The sequence below is a fragment of the Armigeres subalbatus genome, chromosome 3, assembly GCF_024139115.2.
Source record: "Armigeres subalbatus isolate Guangzhou_Male chromosome 3, GZ_Asu_2, whole genome shotgun sequence".
NCBI classification, from domain to species: domain Eukaryota; kingdom Metazoa; phylum Arthropoda; class Insecta; order Diptera; family Culicidae; genus Armigeres; species Armigeres subalbatus.
This window is the reverse complement of record NC_085141.1, coordinates 367,775,320-367,794,504: the sequence shown is the minus strand read 5'-3', so window position 1 is coordinate 367,794,504 and position 19,185 is coordinate 367,775,320. Positions and strand designations below refer to the sequence as shown.

Here is a 19,185-nt window from a genome sequence, read left to right as displayed (position 1 = left end):
CATCGAGACTCATAAGACGGCAGAGGAAAGCACTTTCAACCCAGCTTACGAAGAGCAAAAAGTAAAAACAGACTCTATACGGTTTATATGTTTTTTTTTATATGGAGCCCACACTATACTACAATATTCCAGGAGGGGACTTACATATGAGATATACAGTCCCATCCCGATTTTGGCAACACCCGTTTTTGGCAACATTTTCTTCCCGATTTTGGCAACAACCTCGAAAACATGTTTTTTATTACTTTTTAGAGCTAAATCCTTTTTATTAATATGTTATAGGATAAACAAAACCAAAAGTGAATATCATTAAGGTTTATATGCGTATTATGGGCTCTGTACGAATAGTGGGCACTTTCACTGAAAAAATTAATCACCACTCGTATCACCGCTCTTTGCAAACAATTTCTATTGAAACTTTTCTGCTCTTTTTATTCACGTTTTCCATGTCCCTATTCACACTACCCTAATCTAACCAGCCCACCGTAGAATGTCGTATTTTTGGCATTCTCACTGATTTTGTTGTCGACAAGCTGACTCACACCGTTGTACATAGTACAACACCTATTAAGCGAAGCCCGCTGTTTACATCACAATGCAACCGATGCTGCATAAGTGATCCAGGAACAAGCAAGCCCCAGGAGATTTAATTGCTACTGCGATTTTCTAAATGCGCTATATAGCCATCAAGTCGTTATGCTCGTTATGCGCCTCTTTTCTTATATCAGCCGAGAAACTGTCATTTTATCCGTCTTTCTGCTGCATTCCCGTATAGACAATAAGCAATAATTTTATTTCAAAGAGTCTTATTGTTTTAAATTGATGCAAATTTGTCTAGTGATTAATATCAGAACACTATGGGCTTTTCCAGTTTCCTCATTGCATAACGAGCCTTTTGATTCCAGCATGTTTGCCAACAGTTCGACAGTAATGGTAAGTGTTTGGTAACATGTAACCGTAAGGCTCTCGAATAGGCATTGAAAAAAATCAGATCATGAGAAAAAATCGGGATAATCTAAGCCAACTTGATGCTCTGCCGTGCGGCAAGTTATGAGCAGGTATTGAAAAAAAAAAATAGAAAAAATATTTTAGGCTCTTTTCAGAGTTTAGTACTCTCCATTTAATTCCCCTACATAATCCGGAGACGAGCCAGCCTCGGGCTGAAAGTCTCCTTAATAAAGACACAAAAAAAAATTCCCCTACATTTTGTTATCTTTGAGGGTACTAAACTCGTCTTAGATGGTTGAAAAAAAAATAGTTCATGATTTAAAATCGATAGCCTCTGCGTACATAACAGTCGTCTCCGTCCACTGCTGTACGTTACCAGTCACGCAGTCTACAGAGGGTCCGTAAATCGCCTTCCACCTGATCGATCCACCTTGATCGCAGCACACCTCGCCTTATTGTGCCGGTCGGATCGTTGAAGAGAACCATTTTAACTCCAAGTGCGCGTTGGTCCTCCACAAGTATTGTCCAGATCTCGTGTCCACGGAGGGCTATCGCCACCGGTTTAATAAGGGAGTCTGTTTGGTACGGCACGGTACGTACGGTACGGTACGTCCTAAGTATGTACGCTTTCCTGCCACGTTGCGTCTCCGAATTTGTCTGCTGGTATCGTTATCGGTGGTCAAGTGAGCCCAAGTACACGAATTCTTCAACCACCTTGATTTTGTTGCCATTGATACAAGCTCGTGGTGAATGGCTGTTGTCTTCTCTTGAGCCTACTTCGTCTTCAACGATTTAATGACTAGTCCGATCTGCTTTGCTTCCCTCTTCGGTCTGATGTAGGATTCTTCCATCTTTGCAAAGTTATAATAATGAAAGTAGTGCATGGAGAACTGGAGTGCGATGACCTGCAGCGAGTACCAGTTTGTCCGTAGGTTGACTGCTGTCGAGTGTCAGCGGTGGCATGCCGCAAATGGTCTTCCAGTCGAGTGTAGTTAACCCATACTCACACTACATTGGATACTCTTGACCAATGTGCAGAATGCAGATTTCTATAACCATTTTCTAAAACAAAGGAATGTCTTATGCCTTGCGTTCATTTTTTCCATAATGTCAGCGAAAGTTGTGAAAGAACTTTACTCTTAATCACACCGACTACAAGAAAGTTTTCCTCCATCAAAATCCATTATATAAGAGTTCGAAATTTGTAGCACATTTAGTCATCTTGTATCCGTCGGATCGCTATTTGATTTATATAGTGAATTATGTTATTGATTGATTTTCATTGGCTTTTATCGGTGAGATCGAACTACCTAAGCTCAATAGTGAATTATGATAAAAACAAGCATTTTTGGTGGACTACAATTTATATGAGATGTCCGATTGAAGTCAGCACTTCAATGAACTACAATAGAAACGTTTTTAAATCGCCACCATTTTTAGTAAGGACGCCACAATTTTTAGTAAGGACGTGGCCGACGCTATTGTTAATTTCTAATATTATTTATTATTAAATTTGTATTATGAAATTGGCTAATTAGTTACATTATCGTTTGATTATCATTCTTGAAATTTTTTCAAATCTGTTTGAACTACATTCTCCGAGTTATGAATAATACCGCAAAAATGTCAATTATGATGCACGTGCATCACTTAAACACACTCCACATACTTTGTAGTACATATTCTAAGTATTTAAAATCAATCATGAAAACAAAAAAAAAATTGAAATTTTGTATGAAATTTTTTTCCCGTTTTTGGCAACATCCCCATTTTGGCAACATTAAAATCCGGTCGTGTTGCCAAAATCGGGAAGGGACTGTATAATGTCTCGATTGTGTATGGATCATTGAAATGGTAACTGAATCTTTTTATGAATCCAAGTTTGTTACTCGCCTTATAGATAACGCTATTGTAATGGTCATTAAAACACAGCTTAGAGTCAAGAATTACTTGGATTGAAACCAAGTCTATCTAATTTTAAAAGGAATAGATAAATATCAACTCTATCAAATGCCTTGCTGAAGTCTGTGCATAATGTTTCAACATAATGCCCTCTGTCCATGGCGCTAATAGATAATGAAATAAGTCAAGCCCACGGTAATTTTTTGTAACTGTGACAAGTGAGTAGTGCGAAGTGCGAAGTGAGAACTGAGACGTCTGACTACTCACTTCTCACTTCTCACTCCTCATTTTTCACCTCTCATTGTGAAAAGTTAGTAGTGAGTCGTCTCTCTTCTCACTTCACACTACTCACTTTTCACAGTGAGAAGTGAAAATTGAGGAGTGAGAATCGAAATGTCTCACTTCTCACACCACCATGACCTATTTGGCCAAATGACCTATTCAACCAAATGACCTATTCGACCAAATGTCCTTTTCCGCCAAACAACCTTCTCGGCCAAATGTCCTATTCGGCCAAATGACCTTTTCGGCTATATGACCCTTCCAGCCAAATGGTCTGTTCGGCCAAATGACTTTCGGACGAATGGTCTGTTCGCCCAAAATGGTATATTCGGCCAAACAACTTTCGGCCTAGGCATTCCTCCTTTTTGCCTTTCTCGTATACTAAGTATACGTAAAGGCTATATGATCGCTCCAAAACCAAACTTTTGATAGAAGGCTCGGAGACCCATAGTGTTATATACCAATCGACTCAGCTCGACGAATTGAGGTGATGTCTGTTTGTGTGTATGTATGTATGTGTACAAATTTTGTAGACACACTTTTTGGAACTTAGCATTACCCGATTTACTCGCAACAAGTTGCATTCGACGGAGAATACGGTCCCATTGTTTGCTATTGAAAATTGGCCTGATCGGACATTGCATTTCGGAATTATTGAAAAATCATTGTTTTTTCCCAAGGGTGCTGGAAAAAAAAATTTCAAATTCGAAAAAAAAAATTTTTTTCAAGAAGGGGTTGAATGCATAGTAATTAATGCAAAATGATAGAAAATTTGCGATCTATCCCCCTAAAGTGCTTTTTTGACCTTTCCTATGTGATTTTTTCAGTACATTTTACGATGCCCGAGAAAGGCATCATAGCTGCTAGGTGGATTAATCTGGGTTTTTTATAAAGAAATGCAATAAACGTAGGCGCCATCTGAAAAGTCTAAATTTTGCTTTGCGTTTTATTGTTGTTTTATTACTTTATAATATTTTCCTGCAGACAGTTTTGTTTAAAAAAAAGAAGTTTCATTTTTAGCTTACTATGAGAGCTAGATTTCGGCTCGACTTGACATACACATTTTATAATTTGTTTCTCCCTCCCAGCTTGCCTCTTACCGTAAAATGATTCCAATTTAAATATCACATGAATTCAAAGAAAATATTTGACTAGCACTTTTCATTGCCGACGAAATTTTAGAACCCTATTACGAGTAGCGTTACTTGCTTATAATGGAGGTAACAGTGATGGAGAAGGACAGGCCGAATGACAGCCAAAACAGTGGAGAAATCAAGGAAGCCCGTATTGTAATCCAGAAATTCCGAATGAAAAAACCGGGGACCTAATCTTTCTGCCATAGAGTAGAGTGGGGCAAGAGTGCGCGTGGGGTAAGAGTACGTTTTCGATTTTTTGAAGTAATAAAAAAAGATAAACTAGCAGCACTGCATCAGTTTGACAGGTATTCTGGCCAACTATTATCATGTGTAATTGTAAACGATTTGAATGAACATCAAGGGAGATATGGAGTTAGATAACTTTTTGGTCATTTTGCTAAAAATAATTGGATTTCCGCAACTAGTATTTCATTACCATATATACGTTCAATCAGGTGAACATTATACCATTTCGATAACCTATTGTATAGAGTACTTAATGGTGCAGAACACCATTCCGGTTGGTTTTCCAAGAAGTCAGAACCATTACTTGAATAATTTTTTGGATTGTGGGGTAAAAGTACGCAGGAACCGGTGGGGCAAGAGTACGCATATGAATCTTCAAGTTATGATGTCAAACCCGTATCTCCGGCCGAAATAAGACTTCTTCCAAAGCGTAAAGATCCACAACTAAGAAAAAAGGGGTAGAATTTGAAATTATCACAAGTTTTTAGGATAAGTTGAAGTAATTCGATGTTAGAAAGGACTTAGCGAACAAAGCACTGAAGCAAAATAATAAAATTGAATTAGGACTTGTTGTACACCTAAACATAGTACGAAAACACAATTCCATCTAAATGATAATTTCATTTAATCAAAAGAAATATTCATAAATTACGCAACGTTTATCTGGGAGGGGTTGCGAGATGTATGACGATCCATATAATTTTTTAGAGGATTCATACAAATAGTGTAAGATAGGGGAGGGTGAAGAAATAGCCAAATTTTACGTTACGTGATTGGTGGACTTTCTTTAAGGAAAATACCTTTGTATACGCCACGCGTAACCTGATATATATTTTTACCTCTGTAGTTTTTGGATATATAAAAACAATGGTTTTCGTATGAAAGTGCACATTTTTAGGACCCCCTCCCCATTTAAGAGCTACGTAATCTTTAAACATTCCCTAATATATGCTCATTAAATATCAATTAAATGTTATTAACTCTTATTTGTGTTAATATATACTTAAAGCACATGATTGGATAAATGCGTACTCTTACCCCACCCGATGCGCACTTTTACCCCACCGGTGGGGTAAGAGTGCGTTTTTCACTTGTCTTGCAATAAGGGTTCTAGTAAAACGAATCTCAATAATTTCAATATTTTTTCCACTGGGTAACATAAAGGAAGAGTATATGAATCATCGATACTGATTTGATATGCAGAAGCTTGCTTCATAAGGGCCACATGATCGATTGAAAACTAAGTGCGTACTCTTGCCCCACTCTACTCTACAGTATTGTGAGTCGACAATTCGACATTGCCCTTTCTTCTGGGATCGTCAACTGTTTGTTGCTGGTGCATCCCAGAATCCAGCAAAATGTGACGGGTTTGCTTCAAGCTGCTCGTTCAATTTCCTGGAACCGCAGATCTTTCGACGCCCCTGATTCTAACGCCAGTAAGCAACTTGGAGTGTTTGTAAGGATTGGTATTGTTGATCGTGATCCCTATCGCCATCTTTATGGCATCCGACTACTCCTTGAGCGTAGAATGCGCACTCTACTGTGTCAATCTGCTTGGAACCTTCTATGTAGATTACTGCCGATCCATGGAAGCGGATCGATATCAGCTGTTAGATGATTGGGCGATCTATATCCGGCGGCTAGCTCGTGCATTTTTGTTTCTACGTCCTACACAGTTGAAACAAAAGTACAAGAACGCTAGCGGCGCTGTAGTCATTAAAATTATTCTGCCAAATTATGCTTCAACAAGCTTCAATTGGCCATAATTTATGCATCATGTTGTAGTGGATGTTTAGTTTTATCATCAACATCGGTTTGACACTTGTAGTACCGGTACTTTGGCTGCCAGATCGAAGTAACCTAGATGTTAGTCACGCGAACAGGAACGACATTAGCAATCTTATACTTTTGAATCAACTTCATACACTATCGACGAGTTTCGAGCGTACAACGTACTTGTAGATAAGTTCCAAAACACGATCTGACACTTGACAGATCAGATCAGCGGAAGGGTGCCGTTGTTTTGGCTTTAAGCTATGATCCGGGTTACCGTTCGTGCTAATGATTGAACTGCAAGGTATTCGAAAGGGAGAGTTCTAGTTCTGGTTCTGGCTGCTATCCTGGAGAATCCGCAGTCGTTATTTGCACTATTTTCACGGCTAGTTTTAATGTGACATGAATGTGAACGTTCGTCCCGAAGAGACGCCCAGCATCCTTAAGCGACTGGTTTTTGGAACACATTTCATTTTTCATTTCATTTATTTAGTTAACATCTAAACAGATAACACTGAATCAACAATTTGACGCCACAATGCACGGTTCGAGGCCGCATCTCTCCATCCTCGGATACGCCCCACGCTCGCCAAGTCGTTCTGCACCTGGTCTGCCCATCTCGCTCGCTGCGCTCCACGCCGTCTCGTACCTGCCGGATCGGAAGCGAACACCATCTTTGCAGGGTTGCTGTCCGGCATTCTTGCAACATGTCCTGCCCATCGTACCCTTCCGGCTTTAGCTACCTTCTGGATACTGGGTTCGCCGTAGAGCTGGGAGAGCTCATGGTTCATTCTTCGCCGCCACACACCGTCTTCTTGCAAGTCCTCCTCGAGCATTGTCCATGTTTCATGTCCGTAGAGGACAACCGGTCTTATTAACGTCTTGTACATGACACATTTGGTGCGGTGGCGAATCTTTTTCGACCGCAGTTTCTTCTGGAGCCCGTAGTAGGCCCGACTTCCACAGATGATGCGCCTTCGTATTTCACGACTAACGTTGTTGTCAGCCGTTAACAAGGATCCGAGGTAGACGAATTCCTCGACCACCTCGAAGGTATTCCCGTCTATCGTAACACTGCTTCCCAGGCGGGCCCTGTCGCGCTCGGTTCCGCCCACAAGCATGTACTTTGTCTTTGACGCATTCACCACCAGTCCAACTTTTGTTGCTTCACGTTTCAGGCGGGTGTACAGTTCTGCCACCTTTGCAAATGTTCGGCCGACAATGTCCATGTAATCCGCGAAGCAAATAAATTGACTGGATCTGTTGAAAATCGTACCCCGGCTGTTACACCCGGCTCTCCGCATGACACCTTCTAGCGCAATGTTGAACAACAGGCACGAAAGTCCATCACCTTGTCTTAGTCCCCGGCGCGATTCGAACGAACTGGAGTGTTCGCCCGAAATCTTCACACAGTTTTGCACACTATCCACCGTTGCTTTGATCAGTCTGGTAAGCTTCCCAGGGAAGCTGTTCTCGTCCATAATTTTCCATAGCTCTACGCGGTCTATACTGTCGTATGCCGCCTTGAAATCAACGAACAGATGGTGCGTTGGGACCTGGTATTCACGGCATTTTTGAAGGATTTTCCGTACAGTAAAGATCTGGTCCGTTGTCGAGCGGCCGTCAACGAAGCCGGCTTGATAACTTCCCACGAACTCGTTCACTAATGGTGACAGACGACGGAAGATGATCTGGGATATCACTTTGTAGGCGGCATTAAGGATGGTGATCGCTCGAAAGTTCTCACACTCCAGTTTGTCGCCTTTCTTGTAGATGGGGCATATAACCTTTCCTTCCACTCCTCCGGTAGCTGTTCGGTTTCCCAGATTCTGACTATCAGTTTGTGCAGGCAAGTGGCCAGCTTTTCCGGGCCCATCTTGATGAGCTCAGCTCCGATACCATCCTTACCAACGGTTTTTGGAACACGTTTTCGTACGATGCTGATCTTTTGCACCGGATCTCGACGCGTTAGTGGGATGCAGTACAACATCTGCGACTTAATTGCAAATATGGAAAATCTTTCGCTCTTCTTCCACTTTTTTAAAATTTGTTTATTTAATAGGCTCAGTTGTTAAAAAAAAACTCTACAGAGCCAAGAGAAAAAAAAATATTACATTAAATATAATATTCTATTAACAATATGATCTCTGGACGCGCTTCTTTTTCGGTCGTGTTGTGGAACTGGCACTTGAACTAGACCCGAAAGTTGAAAGATAAGCCCGTCGCTGATCCGCAGGTGGATGAGATATGGCTTCCTTAATCGCGATTGCAACCTCTTCCAGTGTTACGTTGTCTTTCTTACGATGGTTTTTTTTTACTATCCAGCAGACTGTTGTCACGTACATCCGACTGCGTCCTGTTTTCAGACTATGGACTTTCCTCTAAAACTTCGATGAAGCCATCATTCAAAGATTCCGATGATACTTATACCTTGCTTTTGCTTTCCTGGCTTGTACCGCGCTTGTTAAGGACAGCAATCCCGTCGATGACCAACTGCTTCACACCGAAAGCATGTATACTTCCGTCCATCGTAAAAAAATCTTCCTTTTAAACCGAAGACATCCATGGATCGTGGAATACTTTTTCCGACTTCCATGTGTACACCACGAACACCTGTAAAAAGGTGTCCAAGGCCCAATTCCAACGGAAATCTCTCTCTCTCTCTTACAATACGATCCACTTTGTCAATTAATCCGAGCACCAGCGATAAATTTTCATCTTTGACTTCCGGTGACAGATCAAATACGCGGACATACCGCAAATTGGAACCTGTGATTTCCATCCGAAATTCAACCGACGTTCCACTTGAGTAAACAAATTTTCACTGCTCCGTATTCTTCCCAATAGTTTCTTCCATCACATCACAGGAAACGAATTTGATGTACAGCGAGCGATCCTGTGCTCTTATGTACGCTTATGTACACGGTTGCTTACAGATCTACCGGCAACAGCCGGCACTGGGGAATCACTTCGCCTTTGACGGCTTTCATCGAGTGTAGGGGCTGGATGCTTCATACTTGCTGGTGCAGGACGGGGGCCCGGATATAGGAGAGCTACCCCTTCCTCTGTCGTCTATCAAGGGGTCTCGCTGTCGCTGTCTCGTTACAATCGGCTACAGAGATAAATTCGCCGGGTTGAGATAAGATGCCCCGCATGACTCCTTCAACCTGTCATGCTTGTTTACCATGTTCGTGGTTTGGTTGTTATTTTATAGTCCACGCGTTGTTGGGAAGTGAAGCCATCGAAAACCTTGATTAGGGTTTGTCTTCAGCATCTCCGACCCTTGCTAAAGAAATTATTCTCTATGAGGAGTGAGTGGTGACGGCTTTTTTCGGCGCCGGGCTTTTATTTGGTGAGGTGGACGGTTTACCGTAGTTGTATTCCGGAGGTTGTCCGCGCTTTGCCTCCTTAACGGCTGGGGAAATATTTCTGTATCGAGTGGGTGGTACCTGTCGTAGTGTAGAATGTTCTTTGATTACGGGTATTCATTCTCGTGAAAATTGCCAGAATAGTTAAGTCAGCGTTGTGGTCCAGTACAGCTCTAGCAGAATGTCCTTGTCTTCCCTGTGGATCAAGTTGTAGCAAGAGATGACGCTCTGGCTGACGTTCAAGTTTGGGTGTGGCATCTTCACCTCTGGTTACATTGATTGGCTATCTCAACTTTAATAGCTCAGCAACTTGAGCCGGTCAATGACACTCTGGGTATATTTTGTCATTTGTGCCTTGGTTTTGGAATTCGCAATCGGTCCAGCGCATGCCTCTACGGGCTCTTCGATGATAAACAGTTTTTTTTCTACGGAAGGGGGTTTCAGATTTATCGTTCAGCTGCAAATACGTAAATTTTCCGAATTTATTGTCCAATCCATAAATATTGATTGTTTGCCTTTTACGGATCCTCCTGGGTCGTCGCTACTAGCGATCAACATATTCACTAGTGGTAAAGGTCGCCTGTTATCTACCCTAAAGGCACACAAGAAAAATAAAAAAATATTTTACTTTCTTTGTCCCTTCAACTTTGTTTTTTGTAGGTGTATGTGAAATTTTGTACTCGACTTTATTCACACACTTTCCTAGGATAACGATCGGATAATTTTCAGATTTTTGTATTTCAACAGAATTTTAATTTTTTCTAAACTTTTTATTTCGATTTATCTCCCTGCAGACCATGCATTGCAAACCATCCCATCATTTGATGTAATACTGATACAAATATACTAATTAAATTATGGGAAATTGGTCTCAGTTATCTATTTTTTCACAGCTTTAGTTATAGCAACATCATCCGTACCTGTACCTGTTATTTCAGGATAAAGCATGTGGCTATACACTCTTGCAGTTTTTAAGTGTTTTTTTTTCGGAAGATTACTACCGAAAAATGATCTTATTTATTTCTGAAGATTGTATAAACTAACTTGAGACAATTCTGATGCGATATTTGCGATAGAATAACAAAAATCACATAGAACTTATATTTTAACAGATTTTGGATGGTTTTTACACTAAATTGTCAGAAAATCTGAAACCTTCTTTTAAGAATTCTATGAAATCCGGTTCGCCTATAATGAAAGAAGCTTATCACTACATATGATTCATGGGAATCGGTAATGAATGTGTACCTTGTGTTCATGTGTGAGGTCTGTGTGCGATTGGTGCTGTATTTCTTTGTTTTGCAATAAGATACAGATTTGAATGAACTGCGGATTTCGTAAGCATTAGGTCTTTTGGCCGAATATCGTTTAGCCGAATGCGTTTGTGTCTTGGCTAAATGCGAGAAAGACAGTATCACTACTAGGTTAATTAACTCGGATTTCAAATCTTTCCGACCACGGTGAAAAAATAACTGGTCAGACTTTGAATTGAGGCTAGTTGAAATGGTTTTTTCAAAGTTGAATTTTGAAGCGCAGTAAATAAAATCACCCTTTGGTAAATTTTGAATCCGTTTGCGGTGTTTGCTAGTTCGGGCCAAAGATTATGCATAAAAAATAAGCAACCATATCAAACTTTTATATAAATATGTTGTGTTCGGAAATCATTTTTTATCTGCATCGTTCAAGCTTACCCCGCGTATCGGGGCAAGTTGAAACACTGCGCTATATAGGGACTTGAGCTAATTTTGCCATATTAAAAACAAAATATATGTACTCAGTGAGACTCAAGATGCATGTGGTTGTAAAGGTGACTATTCTGCCAGGATTCGCCTATGAGCCATGTAAATATTTGATGATTTTAATTTTCTTTCAAAAATTAGCCTAAAATTTTCTCCTGTTCAAGAAAAACTTATAAAATAGTAGGCTTTGTTCTAGGAATTTGAAAATCAAATACCACAAATACTTCTCATCTTGATATTTACTCGCATAAAATTCACATTCCAGATTTTGATACACCTTTAAACAAAAGACAAACTCAAATATGGTCCATTTGATTGTCCCATAGCAATATATAAGTACAGACAAACAATATAATTTTTGGTAAGACTGCAATTTTTTTCTATTCATTAGATTTGTTTGTATTTCTCCATGCAAAACAAGTTTGAAAATTACACAAATCGAAGAAAACTGACATGGGACTCTTATGCGTATAAGGGCAGTATACACAAAATCACAAGCGTAACTTTCAGGGATCAAATTCTAGAGAACGCACTACGCTGAAAATTTATCAGATATATCATAGTTGACGTATCAACCATTCAAAATTTCAGCGAATTTCATTTATTACGCGTTTATACTAGAATAATTCAACCGCTGCAACATCGATACGTTGCTTGTTCCAATCGATGTTTGTCCCCAAATTATTCGAAATACATGCGAAAGTGCAATTGTTGTTACGTCAACTATGGTATTATGGGCAGTACTGGTGACCACTCGGATTTCAGGATGGTTCATTATTTGGTTCACTTGAATTGTGCACTTGATTGATTCGGTTTTGGCTTCTTCCTAAATTCACATTATTGAACCAGTGTGTCTCTCATGAACTCCTCAATTGGAGAAAGAGAGGACTGGGGAAGTGAAAGGCGGAGTGGACGAAATGTTTACATGCTCCATGCTTAATTTTATTTTTGGGAGCCTGTGCTCACTACGAGGAAAAGTTGAATTAAGAATCTAAAATCTAGATCATGCAGTTTAAATATGACCCCTTTTCGTTCCATTCTTTAGTGGAGATTGTAGGAGGGTTGCATTCAAGACGAGATGGGCGGAAGTTTGTTAAATTTATTTTTAGAAGTTTGGACCTTTTTATAAATTTATGTTTTCCTGTTTACGGACCATGTTGAATTCTGAAAAAAATATTATTTTGATTGCGAAGGTGACGTTTTGAATCGTTGTTTTAACTTGCTCCGCCCTACGCATTTCTATTTACCCCGATGGGTTGAAAATGCGGAGAAAAAATTAAAACGGGTCCTCCATCGATTTTTCTTAACCAACATTGAATTACATAGCGTGAAAATTTTAGGAATACACTCTTCCAAATGGAAGTTCCTAACATCATTTTAAGACCTGTTACATTGGCATGTCAAAAAGTTGGTTTGGATTTTACAAAGGGCGACAAATAAACAATGACAAGGAATTCTCTTAGTAACTGCAATCTTCCACGAATAGCAGTCAGAAGGTTCGTTTAGGGGAATAGTTTGTTGAAAAAAAATATCAGGGCATTCTGTTCTTTGCGATCTATATTACAGCTTCCGTTTTAACTTATCCCGCATTTTAACTTGCTCCGGTGTACCCTACCAGAAAATAATTACCTTATTATATTCAATTCTTTTTCTTCCTTTTGATATTACTTACCAATTTCTATTTCCTCATTGTTCTATCTCCTTTTTTCCTTCTTTCTCCATCATTATTACCTCTTCCTTATTCTTACTCAGAAACTCTTCTTCCTTTTTCCTACTTATTCTTTATTTTTTATTCCGTTTGTTTCTCCTGCGTTTTTTGTTCTTCCATTTTACTTTTTTATTTTCGTATTATTTTTTATCCATTGCTCTTTCTCTATTCTTTTTTAACCTTTTTCCATCCTTCTTTCTTTATTTTCGATTCATTGTTTCTGAACTATTCTTTCTTTTTTTTTCTTCTCGCTCGCTTCTTTAGCTTATTCTTTATTTCTTTTTCTTTCTTCCTTCTTTAACACGTTCCGGTACACCGTCTAGGGCAATGCACTATGGCCCAGGATACAGATTTACGCGGAAAGATGCATTTTACGCCAAAACTATATTTTTTATAAAAACTGTTGTTCTACAATTTTTTTCGAAATAGTAAGGCCATCATTATGGTTCTACAAAAAAATAAGGTGGCCCATCATATAAAAAAAATAGAAAATATTTTTTTTATTTCTCGGAATATTGACATGTTATGTTCTACAAAGTTGTAGCGTAGCTTATTCCAATCAATTTTGCTGAAAAAACTTTTTCTGTAGCTCTTAAATTGGCTGATTTAGAGTAATTTTACCTAATTGGATTAGGGTGCACCTCAAAAAAACAGTATTTTTGATCTACTTTTTTTGTTTTAGATTTCTCGAAAAAGTCGTCTTTAGGTGACTTTTAGAGCTTAAAAAATGCAACTTTTGATGGGTAAATATGCTTAATATCTTTTTCCGATCAAAAGTTATAATCGTTTTTCTGTCAAAATTTCTTTTTTTTTCATAAGTTGATATCTCCGGTTAGGGCAGACCAAAAAAATATATTTACACGGAATTTGAAAGAGAAATTAATATTCTTTATTATGTCAAAAAATTGGGGATATGTTATTTTTTTATTTCAAGTTTTATCAATTTTACTAAAATTATGTTTTTTCAAATAAATTGATGTAACTCGACAACGGAAGAAGATACAGACGATATTTTTATAGCAAAACACGCGTTTTGAAAAGCCCCAACATTCGTGAGAAATGAAAAATAAAAAATCAATAGCTTTAACATTTTTTATAAGTTTTATCATTATCATCGTATTGCAAGATTTACGAGAAAAGATGCATTTTAGGTCTGAAGCATACTTTTAAAAAACAAAATTTGTTCTACAAAGTTGTTCTGGATACTTGGGCCCTTATTATAGAGTTACCGAAAAATGAGGTGGGCCATTTAAAAAAATGTAAAATCTTATTTTTTTATTTTGCGGAGTATTGATATCAAATGTTCTACAAAGTTGTAGCGCAGCTTTTTCCAATCAACTTTGCTAGGGGAAAAGACGGCTTTGGCAGGTTTTGTTCTATTATTGGCAGGGGTTTTTTTTTCGATCGAATTTTATGAAATTTGGCCACAATATTCTTTGATATGCAAAGAATGTTTAGGCCAAATTTTAGCGTAATAAGTCATGAAAAACCCCCCTGACAATAATAGAACAAAACCTTCCAAAGCCGTCATTCCCCCTATATAAACTTTTTATGTAGCTCTTAAGCTCACTTGTTTAGAGTAATTTTACTTACCAGGATTAGGGTGTCCCTCAAAAAACAATATTTATGATCTGCTCATTTCAATTTTTATTTTTTACGGATGTCACCTTCTGAAGACTTTTGGAGCTTTTTAAAACGCGTGTTTTGCTTTAAAAAATATCGTCTGTATCTTCTTCCGTTGTCGAGTTATATCTATTTATTTGAAAAAAACAGGTTTTTAGTAAAATTCATGAAACTTGAGATAAAAAAATAACATATCTTCAATTTTTTGACATAATAAAGAATATTAATTTCTTTTTCAGATGCCGTGTAAATATATTTTTTGGTCTGCCCTAACCGGAGATATCAACTTATGAAAAAAATGTAATTTTGACAGAAAAACGATTATAACTTTTGATCGGAAAAATATATTGAGCATATTTAGCCATCAAAAGTTGCATTTTTTTAGCTCTAAAAGTCACCCGAAGACGACTTTTTCGAAAAATCTAAAACAAAAAAGTAGATCAAAAATACTGTTTTTTGAGGTACACCCTAATATAATTAGGTAAAATTGTTCTAAATCAGCCAACTCAAGAGCTACAGGAATTTTTTAGCAGAATTGATTGGAATAAGGGGCCATCCACAAAGTACGTCACGCTCCTAGGGGGGAGGGGGGTTTCGAGCAGCGTGACAACTCATACAAAAATTTTAGAGTTTCAATACAAAAAGTGTGACGAAGGGGGGAGGGGGGTTGAAAATCGCCAATTTTTGCGTGACGTACTTTATGGATCTTCCCTAAGCTACGCTACAACTTTGTAGAACATAACATGTCAATATTCCGAGAAATAAAAAAAAATCTAATTTTTTTTATATGATGGGCCCCCCTATTTTTTGGTAGAACCATAATGATGGCCTTTCTATTTCGAACAATTTTGTAGAACAACAGTTTTTTCTGAAAAATATGGTTTTGGTGTTAAATTCATCTTTCCGCGTAAATCTGTATCTTGGACCATAGTGCAGTGGAACAGTGCGTACCGTCAACTGGGGGGAAGATGATCATTGAGGTGAAGATGATCATTTGATGTGTCAGTCAAAAGTGCCAAATTTTTTTATGAAACGGTAGTCAACAATATTCTCCGTTCAAGTAATGTAACCGCTAGGTAGAAATCCGAGTTTTTCGATTATAATCATGAAAATGTATTTTGTGGAAGAAAGAGAGAGATAGTCATAAATGACGCTATTTTCGTTTCAAATATTGACTTCGTAGACTTCTTTACGTAGTAAATTCAACATTCATACAAATAATCTAGTGTATTTTGACTACTAGGTCATAATGATTTTAGTAGAGCTGTCTTGATCAACTTCACCCCAAACCAGATTACTCAAAAAATGTGTGATAATTTAATTTATTTTAATAAATGCGAACGCATTTCAGAAAACTAAAGTTGTTGATTATTGCAACGTATAGCAGTACATGTTTTGAAAATATTTGTTTCGATTTAAAATGTAAACCCACATTGTTATTGCATGTTTTGTCTTAAAAATGATCATCTTCCCCCCACAACATATGTATATAAAAGTTTGATATGGTTGCTTATTTTTTATGCATAATCTTTGGCCCGAACTAGCAAACACCGCAAACGGATTCAAAATTAATCAAAGGGTGATTTTATTTACTGAGCTTCCAAATTCAACTTTGAAAAAACCATTTCAACTAGCCTCAATTCAAAGTTTAATGTCTGACCAGTTATTTTTTCACCGTGGTCGGAAAGATTTGAAATCCGAGTTAATTAACCTAGTAGTGACAGTAGTAGAAAGACAGTAGTCTTTCTCGCATTTAGCCAATACAAAAACGCATTCGGCTAAACGATATTCGGCCAAATGACCTAATGCCGAAAACGCTCACGAAATCCGCAGTGGAATTCAAATCTGTATCTTATTGCAAAAGAAAGAAATACAGCACCAATCGCACACAGACCTCATACATTAACACAAAGTACACATTTATTACCGATTCCCATGAATCATATGTTGTGATAAACTTCTTTCATTATAGGTGAACCGGATTTCATAGAATTCTTAACCTTCCGGGACTCGCACCGTTGTTAAAAGTACAACACATTGAGTAAAAATGAGATGTCTTCATAGTCAGTTGACCAATTTGCACCAAACCACCATGTATTCCTCAAAAAATTAGTTCTTCATCGATTGAAAAGATAATAAAAGTGATTCGATAGAAGGTTCGGGTAAATATAGCTAAATAAAAGGCTCAGGTGCACTGGGAAAAGTGACCAGTAATGAATTATTTATTTATTTCATTAACAACTCATCCTAAAGTAACGCGATTTTCTCTATATCATTTCTGATAATGATCTTGGAGTTAATTCGCAGCTCTCACTCACCTATGACCGTAGGTGGCCACCAGGCGGCCTTCCGGATAATCCGGAACGTCCGTAAAATTGTCATTCTGAATTTTTGTTCAGCTCTGGAATTTTGAAATTCAGCGCAAATTTTTGTAAACAATTTCTGACGGTGATATTCGAGGTAATATCCAGCTCCTACTCTGCTATGACCGCAATGGCCACCAGGCGGCCTTCCGGATAATCCGGAACATCCGTAAAATCCGGAACATCCGTAAAAAATGTTGTTTTATGAAGTTCGTTCTAGAGTAGTGCAATTTTTTAAAACTATTTCTGACGGTGATTTTGGAGGAAATTCACAGTCATTACTCTGCTATGACCGCAGATGCCCTTTGGAATAATCCGGAACGACCGTAGAAATGGTTATTTGGAAAATTAGGATTTTCCTAGAGCAGCGCAATTTTTTCTAAACTATTTCTGACGGTGATCTTGGAGATATTTCAAAGTCTTAATCAGCTATGACTGCATGTGGCCACCAGACGGCCTTCCGAATAATTTATAACATCTGTAAAAACTGTCATTTTGGATGGTCCGTCCTAGAGTAGTGCAATTTTTTCTAAGACATTTTTGATGGTGGTCTTAGTGTTAATTCACAGTTCTAACTCTGCAACGACCGCAGGTTGCTACCAGACGGCCTTTCCGCAAATCTGGAACGTCTGTGAATGGTCGTTTTGTACAGTTCGTTCTAGACCAACGATTTTCTTCTAAACCATTTCTGATAATGACCAGGAAGTTAATCAATGCCCTTTACCAAAAATATTGTATAGAGTTTTCCACCTTCGTCAAAGGTATAATAATGGCCCAAAAATATACGCAAACCAATGAATGATGAATTCTATCCTAATAATACTTAAATAGTAGTCATTGATGATAATAACCACATCAGGTATTCGAGAGATATTGAATACCAAATCAACACCTTGTCTAAGTTAAGTTATTCGACACGTATGATGTGTTTGTAATGGTACCTCATTGATGTATTTTCAGGAATTCAAATAATTCCTGAAAATACCTCAATAAGGTACCATACCTACTTGAGGTACATACAGTGCACTTTGCCTTACTCGATGTACTGTAAATCTATGTGAATCCTGACTAATATAATCAGTTTTTTTGATAATAATAACGAGTGGCCAATCGAACAAACATTGAATGCTGTTGAAGGTCTTATTTAACCAAAAAGAAGTTATTTCAGCTAACATTTGTTATTAGGATGTGATATGAACGCAAAATACGGAATTCTAATGGGATGTAAGAAATAAGTTTTTCCTGCATTTCCAATTCTAACAGTTACTTTTAGATTCGTGAAGTTGAAGGTACATGATTGAAATGGAAACGCTACGGAAATCCATTTCCTGTTCTAGCGAGTACTGTAACATGAGAAATATACAAAAAGATACAAAAAATGAAATGGGCCTGAGATCGAACCTAAGGCCTCCTATGTATGAGGCAGAAACAGTAGTGATATGACTATCAAGCCCCTAGCAGCACACATATTTCACATAGGTTACTGCGACCGGATTCAGTCACAATTAAGTTGCTGCAACCATTTTTGTCTGACTTGTGCAGCTCGGGGCACATTTTTCTGAACACATTGGTTTTCAAATCCCAAATAACTATAAATGACGGCAGACGGCACTTTCAAATCCCACACATCCTGCGATATCTAACAAAACTGGTTGATCCATATGTCACCACCCAGCGAATGTAATCCAAAATAAACAGTTTTTCAGAATAATGGTTTTTATCCTCGAACAGCTGTGGAGAAGACAGCCACTCTCGAACATCACAACGGGGTTATATATTCAAACTGGTGGTCTCACATTTACTATCACTATTCTACGGATGAATTTTAAACTTCACAATATTTCAACATATGGGTTTCCAATCCCCGAACAACTTTGTAGAAGACGGCAATTTTCTAAAACCCCCAGATCCCAAGATTCGAAGAACTGATATCATATCTCATATGCTGTATCACCTCCTTGCGGATGAATTTTGAATTATTCAATTTTTCAACATATTGGTTTCCAGTCCTCGAACAATTTTGTAGAAGACGGCAATTTTGTAAATTCCACAGATCCTGAGATATCGAACTAAACTGATCTCTCATATACACTAGCG

At 38.1% G+C, this 19,185-nt stretch overlaps 1 protein-coding gene and 1 long non-coding RNA gene across 2 annotated transcripts in view; one reads left to right on the top strand and one right to left on the bottom strand.

Moving 5' to 3' along the window:
* Positions 1-19,185, bottom strand: part of LOC134226360 (beta-1-syntrophin) — a 728,606-nt gene that overhangs the window by 2,384 nt on the left and 707,037 nt on the right. The gene's annotated exons all lie outside the window — the stretch shown is intronic.
* LOC134226362 (uncharacterized) overlaps positions 1-19,185 on the top strand; it is a 50,155-nt gene that overhangs the window by 30,081 nt on the left and 889 nt on the right. The gene's annotated exons all lie outside the window — the stretch shown is intronic.